We start from the raw sequence: 12,103 nt of genomic DNA on the forward strand, positions 1-12,103 counted from the left end.
CTCCAGGGCAATGAGAAAGCCTGGGCCATTGGCCTATGAGATATACTCATACACTGTTTTCTGAGTGATGCATATCCCTGCCCCCAGCATTTTCACCTACATACACTGTACAGCACACAATGGCCAAATTGGGTGTTTCTTTCATTTTAAGATTAAGGGAAGTAGAGCTTAGAAATCTTTGAGTCTAATCCCTTCATTTTATAGAGGAAGCAGAAAAGGGTAATAAATTCGTAGATTTAGAACCAGAAGGTAACTTAGAGTTCATTGAGTCAAACCTCCTTGTTCTGGACATAAAGAAACTGAGGCCTGGAGAGGTTAAGTGACTAGCCCAGGTTGGCACAGTTAGTAAGTTTCTGAAATAGGATTTTAAATCAGGAAGGGGATTTCATATGGGAATTTCATGTGGCCAGTAAGGGTCAGAACTTCCTTTGCTTTTCTGTCTTCTGCCTGACCTTCCGTTCTCTTCACACTGGGCCCCCATCAGGCTTCTTCTTCTATCCCACATATACAAGAGTGATTCCTACCTGTACACCTTTCTTCATATTGCACCTCTCTCTTGTAATGCCCCCCCCACCATACCCATTAGCCTTTTCTGCCTAATCTAGACCACTCTGGTCTTTCCCAGATCAGGAATCCATCAGTACTTGGAGACTCTACCACATAGTTTTAGCCCATGTATTTATAGTCTTGTATTGTTTTCTGAGTGTTTCCTGTGCCTCTATGACTTTTTGATCTCCCAGCTGGCCTGTGAGCATCTTGAGAGCAGGGATCAAATCTGCAGCTTTTACAGTATTCCACATGTAACCAAGTATAGGACCAAGTGCATAGTAGGTACATAATAAAAATGTGTTGATTATTGTGATGTTTCTTTTCCTTGAACAGAAGAACACAGACAACAGACCAGCCAGGGGATACAGTAAGGTTAGATAACCCTTAGCTGGCATTAGCCTCGTTACTTAATGTCTCTGGGCTTCATAGAAAATGTTATCTGTGTAGTTCTAATGTCTCAGGGCTAAAGTAAGAACAAATTAGGTCATCCCTTAAAATCCTTGAGCTCTGAAAAAGGGGTATGATGCCAGCACATAGCGTCATTGAAGTCATCAATGTGGGAGTTTGAGGAGTGAAGGAGATAATAAGGGGATGAAATGGAAAGAGTACTAAAATTGGAGTCAAAGGATCTGGGTACAAATTCTGGCTTTGCTACATACTACCTGTATGATGTTGAGAAAGTCACTTTATATCTTTGGGTTTCCATTTCCCCACATGTAAAATGAAGGGGTTGATCTAGCTGGTCTCTCTGGTTAACTAAGCTTAAATCCTATTATCCTATGAAACAAAATCTCAGACCTAGAATGGGATTTAGAAGCCGTAACCAGAGCCGGGCAAGCAGGGTTTTGGACAAAATACTGGCAATGTTGAGAGTGCCTAATTGGCCTTGTAGGCATGGGAAATGGCTAAAGGTATTGGACCTGGAAGGAGAATAAGAGCAGAAAAAGGACTAACAATGTTCTTAATTCTGGCAAACATGGTTCTTCTGGAGTCTTTGGGGATGGGGAAGTCAAAGAGAAACAACATCCCTGATATCAAAGCAGGATAGAAGGGGATAACCTGTAGGCACTGAGAATGACCCGCATAAGTTCCAAATACTTTCAGGGTGAGACCACTTGGGCACAGGTCTGTTTGGTCTAGGTCAGATTAGCAAATGAATGTCTTAGTTTTAGTTCTTTGAATGCATTAGGGTTCCTTCAAGCATCTTTGTTCTTTGTACACATTAGGCCCTCCCCACTGTCTCTTTGTCTTGGTGGAAGATTCCAACTCTTTGCCATCTCCTGCCTTGGCTTGCATTCTATGTAACATATGGTATTATACATACATCATTATGTGCCTGGCCTCATTCCAGCTTATGCACAGGGACAGTCCTGATGGAGAGGAGAGACTGGTGCACAGAGAAAGAAGTCAAACAAACTGCTCACACATTTGCCATTCCAGGGGCCCTGAACACACTGTAGAACTAGCCCTCAGTTAGGAAGATGAATTGCTTGAAATGGGAAGCTATCTTCCTATAGCCCTCTTTTATTTCACAGCCAAATTTCTAAAAAATGCCATCTACAAATATAATGGCATGACCCTCACTTGTTTCTACCCTGGTAGGATACTTTCTCTCCTTCTACTCTGTTCAGTCCCTTGCAATCTGGCTTCCAACTTCATCATTCAAATAAAGTTGCTCATTGCAAAGCTACTGAGGATCTAAACTACTAATGTGTCCTCATTCCTCATTTTTCTTGACCTCTCTGCAACTTCTGACACTGTAGATGACCCTTCCCTCATGTGTATTCTTGCCACCCTTTGCTTTTGAAAGACTGTTCTCTCCTGGTTCTCCTCCTACCTATCTAACCACTTGCTCTCAGTCTCCTTTACTCAGTTATCCACATCCCATCACATAACTAACTATATCCTTTCTCTACACTCTTTGGTGATCTCATCAGCTCTCATGGATTCAATTATCTCTCTGCAGATGACCCCCAGTTATATACACCCAGTTCTAATCCTCTTCCTGAGTTCAGGTTCTGCATTACCAAACTGCCTACTAAGCATCTTTATGAACATGCATCCAGAAGCAACTTATTCCCATCATGTCCAAAACATAGCTCATAATACCCCACTCCTCCAAATGTCCCTATGTCAATTGAGGCCACCACTATCCTTGCAGTTACACAGGTTTACACCTTTACATCATCTCAATATGTCCCTTTCTCCCATCTATTATTTTTGATCAGTTACGAAGTCTTACTGAGTCTCTCTTCATAATATATCATATCCTTTTCCCTTCCTTCCACTCACATTCCCACCACTTTGGTTCCAGCCCTTCTCACTCCTCACCTGGACTATTGTGACTATTAGCCTTCTAATTACACTCCTGGATTCCAGTCTCTCCCCCTCTCCCAATCAATCATCCTGTACACAACAGCAAAGCAACCTTTTTAAGAAGACAAAGCTTCAATGACTCCCGGTTGTCTATAAGAAAAAGTACAAACTCCTTAGCTTAGCGCTTAGAAGTTCTTCATAATCTGACTTCTAAGCTACCTTTCCAGGCTTATTGTGCATTATTCCCCTCATACATTCTTTCTTTCAGCCAGACTGGCATACTTTCTGTTTCCTGAAACAGTAATTTTATCTCTAGCTTCCATACTTTTGCACTGGCTTGGAATGCACTTTCTCCTCATGGCCACCTCTTAGAATCTTTAGGTTTCATTGAGCTCAGTTCATGCACTCCTCTTTCTAAGATGTTTCTTATGTCCACAGTTATTAATACTCTTTTTTTCCCTCAAATTATCAGGTATATACTTATTTATCCTATTTCCCTGTTGTATCCCTCTATTAGTATGTAAGCTTTATGAGGGCAGGGAAAAACTTTTGCTTTCTCTTTTTATCTATACTATAGCTCTGAGCAAGCACGGGGCTGCCCAAAGGTGTTTTAACAAATGTTTGTTGAATTGGATTGGTTCAGAAGGGTTTGGAAGCCACTAGAGGCAATTTTTCCTCTCTACCTTCTCCCCATATGCTGTATCACAGCTTTTCTGTCACTCCCAGTCTTCTACTTTCTCTCCCCACTCTCAACACAGATACAGGAAGGATCTTGTTCTACTTCTTGCTTCACAAACAAAAACACCACAGAACCTTCCGGAGCTGGGCATGTTGGCTATGCTTCTCCTCCTCTTGTCACTCTCCCAAACCTAAGCCAGAAACCACTCTCGCCAAGCCTTCAGGACCAGATCCTATTTATGGCTTTGCAGGACTTCAGAGGTGTTGTAATCCCACCTGAGCAGGAACATCCCCAATGCGTAATCAGCCAGCTTCCATATGAATGGCTCTAGCAATGAATAGGGAACCTTGGAGTGTCCTGCAATTCAAGGCAAAGGAAGCCATGTTTTGATAGGCAAAGCTCTGTTGAATAACTCATTTAGGAAAAGAAAATGAGACAATACCATTTCCCCAAAAAGCCATGTCAGTGGATCACTGCACTTTGTCATAGCAACCGCTAAGGGGTGATATTTATTGACAAGAGGAAGGTCCAAATGAAACAATGAATGGGCAGGAGACTGAACAGGAAAGAGGGAAAAGCAAGAAAGAGAAGGGCCAACAAAGGATATAGTTCAATCATCTCCCACTCCCCCAGGGAAGGATGTCTTCAAATAGCTAAAGTACCAGCAGAGGTACCTTCGCTAGAAGTCTTTGAACCCTGGTTTCTAATTAGTCATAGCCACCCCTAACTCTTCAAACTCCTGTTGATCTATTAACAACATATTTTAAATCTGAGCAGTGGGATCTTAGTAAAAATTACTGTGGTGTCCTAGAGCCTGCAGAGGGTTGGCAGAGAGTGGACTAGTTAGATTAAAATAGCTAATGGCTCTCCAGCTTTATTTTCTTTGGGTGTTATTTCCCCTAAAGTCACATCTATGTTGAGTAGAGAATTCAAATTAATTCAAATATTTATGAAGCATCAACTATGAGACCACTGTGCTTAGAGTCTGGGAAATACAAAGTTCAGATATAACGTGATCCCTGCACTCCTGGGGCTGTCAGTTTAGCCTAGGGGTTCTTAATATTTTTTGTGTCCTGGACTCCTTTGGCAATTTGGTAATGTTGATGGACCTCTTTGGCAGTGTAGGGAAGTTTATGAACCCCCATGGCAACCTGGTAAAGTCTGTGGATTCCATCTCAGGATAATATTTTAAATACATAAAATAATGCAACACAGAGGATTATAAAGGAAGCCAATTCTAATGAAATGCAATTATCAAGATATGTTTTTAAAAATAAGTTCACAGACTCAATGTTCAGAGCCATTGATCTATGGATATGGCATATGATATGACACATAGGGAGCAGAATGAGCAATGGAAAGATGCTGAATCTGAAGTCAGAATGCCTGGAATGGAATCCTAGCTCTGCTACTTACTGGCTGGTTGTCAATAGACCATCACTCGACACCTCTGATCCTCAGTTTCTTAATCTGTAAAGTGAGAGAGTTGAACTAGATAATTTCTAATGTCCCTTTTGACTCTGAATTAGTAATCCTGTCATAGAATTTCAGCTGGAGGTGATCTCAGATAAATCTTCATGTCTTCAAAACAAGCTCCTTGAGGGCAAGAATGTTCCAATTTTATCTTTGTATCCCATATATACATATATATGTATATATGTATGTATTATATGTATATGTGTGTGTATGTGTGTGTGTGTGTGTGTGTGTGTGTGTGTGTGTGTGTGTGTGTGTGTATATATATATATACATATATTGATTGATTGATTGATTGTTTCAGAATTTCATCTTTGAGAACTTCCCAGACCATCTGGGCTGATTTTCCCTATAGAATTTTAAACCAAGGGATCCTACCTATCCTTTCTTTGAAACTTTTGAAATCCTCTCTCCAAACCTTTAGGGCACATGACAGAGGGTACCTGGCTTTTTTCTTTACTTCTCTATTACAAATTCTAGGGAGGAGTAGTAACTCTCCCCTGTTGGCAACCTCAGGATTCCTATCGTTTCTACTTCAGCGACCTGTTTCTCCTTTCATGAAAAGTGCATAAGGGAAATACAGGCAAATTGCTATGTGAGGTTGGGGTTTGGTACAAGAGTCATTCATAAATAATGTAAGAGAACAGGGAAGGTTTTGCTGAAGAAGCGTCATTGAGTTGGACTTTAAAAGATGGTTAGATATGACACATGAGATAAATGACGGATGTAGCTCTACTTCCTTAGACTTCACAATAGCTACAGTTGACTGCCTGGCGACTAGGGAGGTGAAATCAACCACACACTTGTCTCAGGCAGACAGAATTGCAGGCTTGTAACACTGGAATTTTACATATTTATTTATGGTCTCTATTTTTAAAATGCCATCGAAATACTCTAGAGTTCTGGGAGATTTGCAGTTTCCACAGTGTGGGTGGGAAAAATGTACAGCTGAACTTCATAAATATGCATATTACTCTGAATCCATAGCGTCTTTAAATAAACTTATAACACCCCCTCCCGGCCAATTATTAGTGGCCTCTTGTCTATTGCAGGGCTCCAAGTGAAATCTACCTCTTGGTTATTCTAAAGGTTTTCCTAGAAGGAAACTGGGGAAAGGTGAACGAGAGTCATCTGAAAATGTAACCCTCATTTTGATTTCCCAAGGGGTTCTCCATTTTGTAGACTGATATTGCTCTTGACCTAGGGCTTTGAAAATCAGGCCTATAACCTGCATATGCGAAATTGAATTGAGCCATATTCTCCTTTTATGAAAATTTAGCAAGGAAGTCAAAGAGGACTCTAGGATGGTAAAATGAAAAGTGCCTACTCAACTATATTTCTAGATCACAAGATCATAGATTTAGACCTTGAAGGGATATTAAAGATTATTTAGTCCAGCGGTTTTTAACTTTTTTGCATATGATGTGGAGCCCTTGGGCTCACTCTCAGAATAACGTTGTTAAAGGCATAGGATTATTTTAAAAAAAAAAACAATTACATTGAAATACAGTTGTCAAAGTACATTTTTTAAGTTCATGGACCCCAGGTTAAGAATTCCTAATTTTTACAGAGATTAAGTGATCAAATAACTAGTAAGTGGCCGAGTGGGGATTAAAATCCAGGATGTTCTGACTTTAGGTTCCAGATGATTTCCATTAGTCACAAGGGCAGGACCAGAATTCAAATCTGGGTCCATTTAATTCAAATCCAGTGCTTAATCAAAGCAGGCAGCCAGGGGGTACCGTCTTCTCCAGACCCTGCACTCTATCTACTGCCACCCAGCTGCCTCTCAGCACTATTATTAGCTAATTATTATTTGAGATGGGCAGGGAGGGTAATGGTTATGTCATCCCTCATGTTATCTTTGAACTGTTATGTGGCTCTTACTTTCTGTGATCACATCTGTTCCATGGGCTCTGAGGTTACTATCCCAACTCTTTTTTTTTTTTTAGGTAATTGAGGTTAAGTGACTTGCCCAGGTTCACACAGCTAGTAAGTGTCAAGTGTTTGGTCTGAGGCCGAATTTGAACTCAGACACTCCTGACTTCAAGGCAGGTGCTCTATCCACTGCGCCACCTAGCTGCCCCACTATCCCAACTCTTGCTTGTACTAACAAATTGGGTCCCCCTCAAAGGAAGCTACTATGCCTCCCTTCAAGACCCTAGAAGTAGACCCTGAAGGGTTGAGGGTGTCTTTCTAATACTATAGCTCATGAGTCCCCACTAGTGTGCTTCCTTTCATTGATTATCACTTGACATCAGTTCAAATTTAATTAGCTTTTAGAAAAGGGGTATTTCTCAAGGTTGTATAGTAAGAACACTTGGCACAAATCATCCCCCAAAACTCTATGACACACTGTCCTAAAACTACATGCACAATCCAGGGAAAGGTGGACTCACACTTGGAACATATGTGGTAAAGAGGAGATCTCATGGTTCCTAGAAATTCCTCTGCTAGAGGTATCAAGATGTTCCCCTTAATAATGGTGTAACTTCTGGCTGGGTTCCTTTTTGAGTCCTGAAGCTGCCTTTTCTCAGTGTGCCTAGTTTATTCTCACCTCCTGATATAAGCACATTTGCCAGGCACTGCATTCTCAGAGGTTGTTCATGAAAAGTCCAAATCCTCTAATCCTCCAATGTTCACAAGGCAATTCTTTAGTCGAGGGGTAGGGTAGGAAACAGAAGCTCACAACCTTCTCCCCCAAGCAATTCTGTTTCAGGAACTTGGCTGGGACTGTTCTCTGCTGGCTCTACACTATAATATCTTGGGTTCCAAACCAGCCTACTATTTTTTTTATTAATTTATTTATTTTTAGTTTTCAACATTCACTTCCATAAGGTTTTGAGTTCTGAATTTGATTCCCCTCCTTTCCCTCCCCCTCCCCAAGATGGCATGTAATCTGATACAGTCTCTACATATACATTCATATTAAACATATTTTCACATTAGTCATGTTGTAAGGAAGAATTAGAACCAACAGGAGGAACCATGAGAAAGAAGAAATAAAACAAAGAGAGAGAGAGAGAGAGAGAGAGAGAGAGAGAGGGAGCAAATAGTATACTTTGATCTGCATTCAGACTCCTTAGTTCTTTTTTCAGATGTGGATAGCATTTTCCATCATTCATCTTTTGGAGTTCTCTTAGATCCTTGCATTGCTGAAAAGAGCTAAGTCTATCAAAGTTAGTCATCAAACAATGTTGCTGTTACTGTGTACAATGTTCTCTTGCTGCTCACTTCACTCAGCATCAGTTCATATAAGTGTTTCCAGGTTTTTCTGGTGTCTGCCTGCTCATCATTTCTTATGAAACAAAAGTATTCCATTACATTCATATGCCACAACTTGTTCAGCCATTCTCCAATTGATAGGCAGGGTCTACTATTTTATACAGAAAGCATGATCAAGTTGAAGCGCAGCTAGGTAGCATAGTGGCTAGAGTGCATAGCCAATATTCAAGAAGACTCATCTTCTTGAGTTCAAATCTGGCCTCAGATATTTACTAATGGTGTGACCTGGACAAGTCACTTAACCCTGTCTGCCTCAGTTTCCTCATCTGTAAAATGAGCTGAAGAAGGAAATGGCAAACCACTCCATTATCTTTGCCAAGAAAACCCTAAGTGGAGTCACAGAAAGTTGGACGTGACTGACCAATATGACCAAGTTTCTTCAGCCAATCCCAAGACATTTTCTGGATGTTGCCATTTCCCTTTATCTAATAGCTTCCACTCTTTCCAATTTGATCAAGGCATTTTTCAAGCTTAGTTCAAATGACTTTGATTGATTGATTGATTGATTGTTTCAATAGAAAGTTCAAGGTCTTGTTTATACCTAATTCATACTTTAATTGATTGAGTAAATGGACAAGGCCAAACTTTCTGCAATTATTGAGGTAAGCTTATTGACTACCCCTCATATATCAACTGAGCTGGCAGGAAGGGCTAAATACCAAATCCCTCTCCACCCCTACTATATATCTATTATCTCTTTTGACCTCACAATGTCCCTACAGATTAAGCAGGGGAGGAATTTTTATCCCCATTTTTATAGAAGAGAATGGTGACAATCAGAAGATGATTTGCCTAGGGTCACACAACACATAAGCAGAAGAACCTGGACCCAAACTTGGGTCTGCCATCTCCTAGTTTAATGCCCTGTCTCCTACACAAAAGAAAAGGAGAATCTTCCATTAACATTCACATTCACAGCAGGAAATAAACTAATTCATATAGCCACAGGATCAGCAGGTCAGGGAAAGCAGCTCCAGTGGCTCCCCAGTGGGCTCAGGGTACCTCATTGACAAAAGACTCACTCCTGCACCAAGAGCCCACTGTATTTTTTTCCAGGCTGTAAAGTTGTCAGGCATCCAATAAGGTATGAGTCAGACATCTGCCAAGTGTGTTTATTAGCCAGCACTTTAATCAAATGTGATATAGACACGCTTTTCTCTAGGGCTGTTCCCCAGTACCAACCTTATTTGCAGGTTTTAGATTTCTTAAGGGGACCTGCCCAGGGAAATAATAGGAAAGGGGTAGTCAAACAGTGCGAAGACCAACAATTCTACCTTGTCAGGCTTTCTTCCCCTCCTTATTGCAGCCTAGAAGATTAATATGAAGATGCCCCCCAAAGGATTGGGTCACCAGGGAAGCCTCAGGAAGTTCTGGTTCAATGTCTTCCTGGTGACATTTTCCAAAGTGATTTTAAGCAAATGCTCCAGCATAATATTTGTCCTAAGTTGCCTTTTCATTTTATGACTTTTTAAGCTCCATGGTCGGCTACCCCCCTCAAAAAAAAAAAAAAAAAGAAAGAAAAGAATCTTTGAAAAGAAAGACAGCTTAGTAGAAAGGTCAGGTGTTCGGAAAAATAAACAGCAGGGGGTTTAGCCAGAGGCTTCAGGAAGATATTCAGGATATTCAGTGACTGCATTTTGTTTCTAACTCTCCTTCTGTTCAGTACGGTTTCCCTCTGACAAAGTAGTACTCTGGCCTAACAGGTGCATGGGGGCAATCAATCCCTGCTCTCCTCAGCCCGGGGCCCAGGGCTCCCAATAGAGAGAAGAATTTACTAGGCAGGACAGGCAGACAATCCAAACAATAAACTGCTCAAATATTTACTAGGTGTTTTGCCTGGAGAGTCCATTAAATATCAACAAATTAGTATATTATGCCCATGTTGACACTTCCAATGTGGATGGAATGGTTTCCTTACACCTTCAACAGAGACTTTTGTAGCAGTGTAGAAATGAGTTCTGAATGTGTTCGGGTGATAAAATGTGCTTGTGTTTCTTCACAAAGTTAACCATTTGTTTGAGAATATTGTTTAAAAACAACAACCATTTCATGTGCTAAGAATCTCTAATTTTTTTTGTCCAGACATTTAATTTCATATATTTGAAGAACTCTCTACATGGAGATTCCCTTTACTGCTAGAGAACAGCAATGCTTCTGTAAGTTAAAGTCCTAGAGAGGGGTCTGAGAGCTGTTAAGTGATATGCCCAAGGTCACATAGCCAGTAGATGTCAGAGGCAGGGCTTTAGTCTAAGTCTTCAAGACTCCAAAAGGATCCCCTGTATCCATTACATATGCCATGTTGCCTCTCAAGAAACTCTAACAACATCGTCAACATTATTATCCTCAAATACTAAAATGAATCCATTATTTCAATGATGTGGGTAGGCCTTCTAAGGATACAGATTATGACCAATCCACTCCTGCCCCATCCTATGTGACTCTTGTCCATGTCTTCCCATAAGTTTGCCAGGGGGATGAGGAGTAGGCATTTGGGAGATTAAGTAGGGCCTAGAACATAGCACATGATATAGTGTCATAACCTAATATGGGGAGGTCTTGCCTCCTTTTGCATCACAGGGAGCACACCAGCTGGCCATCGGTCATCCCACAACCTTACCATATGAACATCCCATTTTCTTTTAATATCTGGTGATATCATTTACTGAACTTCTCTTTAGTTGTAATGTGTTTTCAATTTGCTCACATCTGCCATACTCCTCTTCATTGCCCTCTAGGTGATATTTATTTTCAGTTCTTCTGCAACTATTATTCTCTAACTTGTAGCCATAGATCAACAGAATATTTGTATAAAAAGGCAGGACTTTGTTTAGAGAGGAGTTTGGGGTCACAAAAAGAACTTTGTAATTTCCCAAAGACAATCCAACCTGCTCCCCCCTGTTCAATTCTGGGCAAAATGCATAGTCCATTGCAAAGTCTGTCCTAGATTTTTATTCCAGTGTGTGAGTGCCACACGTTGTCCATCAAACTGAAAATCATAGTCTGGACAATAAGCACTCTTCATAATATAATAGTAATTATAATAATAGTAATAGTAAACTGGCATATTGAAAAAGAGGAAATAGTCAATGTTAGAGGGATTTTAGAAAGATAGACATACTAATGCCCTCTTGGTAGAGTTGTAAATTAATTTAACATTCTGGGAAGCAATTTGGAATTAGGCAAAGTAGCTAACACATCCCTATACTTTGACCCAGAGATTCCATTACTAGGTCCTAAGGAGCCCACTGACAAAAAGAAAGGCTCCACATATGCCATAATATTTTCAGCAGCACTTTTTGAATTAAGAACTATAAATAAATGCTTGGTGATGATTGATTGGGGATGATTAAACAATTTCTTGTGCATAAATATAATAGAATATTGTCATGCTGTAAGAAATGACAAATATGATGAATATATTACATAATGTAAAATAAAGTAAACAAAGCCAGTAAAGCTATATATAAAATTGGTATTAAAATGTAAGTGTAAAGAACAAGCATAAAACAATTAAAACTTAATGCTGCAAAAGCATAGTGCCTACAATCCCAGCTAGCAGAGAGGCCAAGGTCGGTAGACTTCTTGACCTTGTTCTCAGGTCAAAATGAAGCAAGTCAAAGCTCTCATGCCAGTGTGTGTGTGATTAGGCCTGTAAGCCTCTACACTTTCAACCTCAATAAAATAGAGAGTCTTTTTTTAAAGAATAATGCAAAATTATAGAGAACAAGCTTGGTCCCAAAAAATATATGAAAAGACCCCTCCCATCCTTGACTCCCTGGCAGAGATGAGTGGGTTCTA

This window comes from Phascolarctos cinereus, unplaced genomic scaffold (genome assembly GCF_003287225.1).
Source record: "Phascolarctos cinereus isolate Bilbo 61053 unplaced genomic scaffold, phaCin_HiC Scaffold_2;HRSCAF=192, whole genome shotgun sequence".
Lineage (NCBI taxonomy): Eukaryota > Metazoa > Chordata > Mammalia > Diprotodontia > Phascolarctidae > Phascolarctos > Phascolarctos cinereus.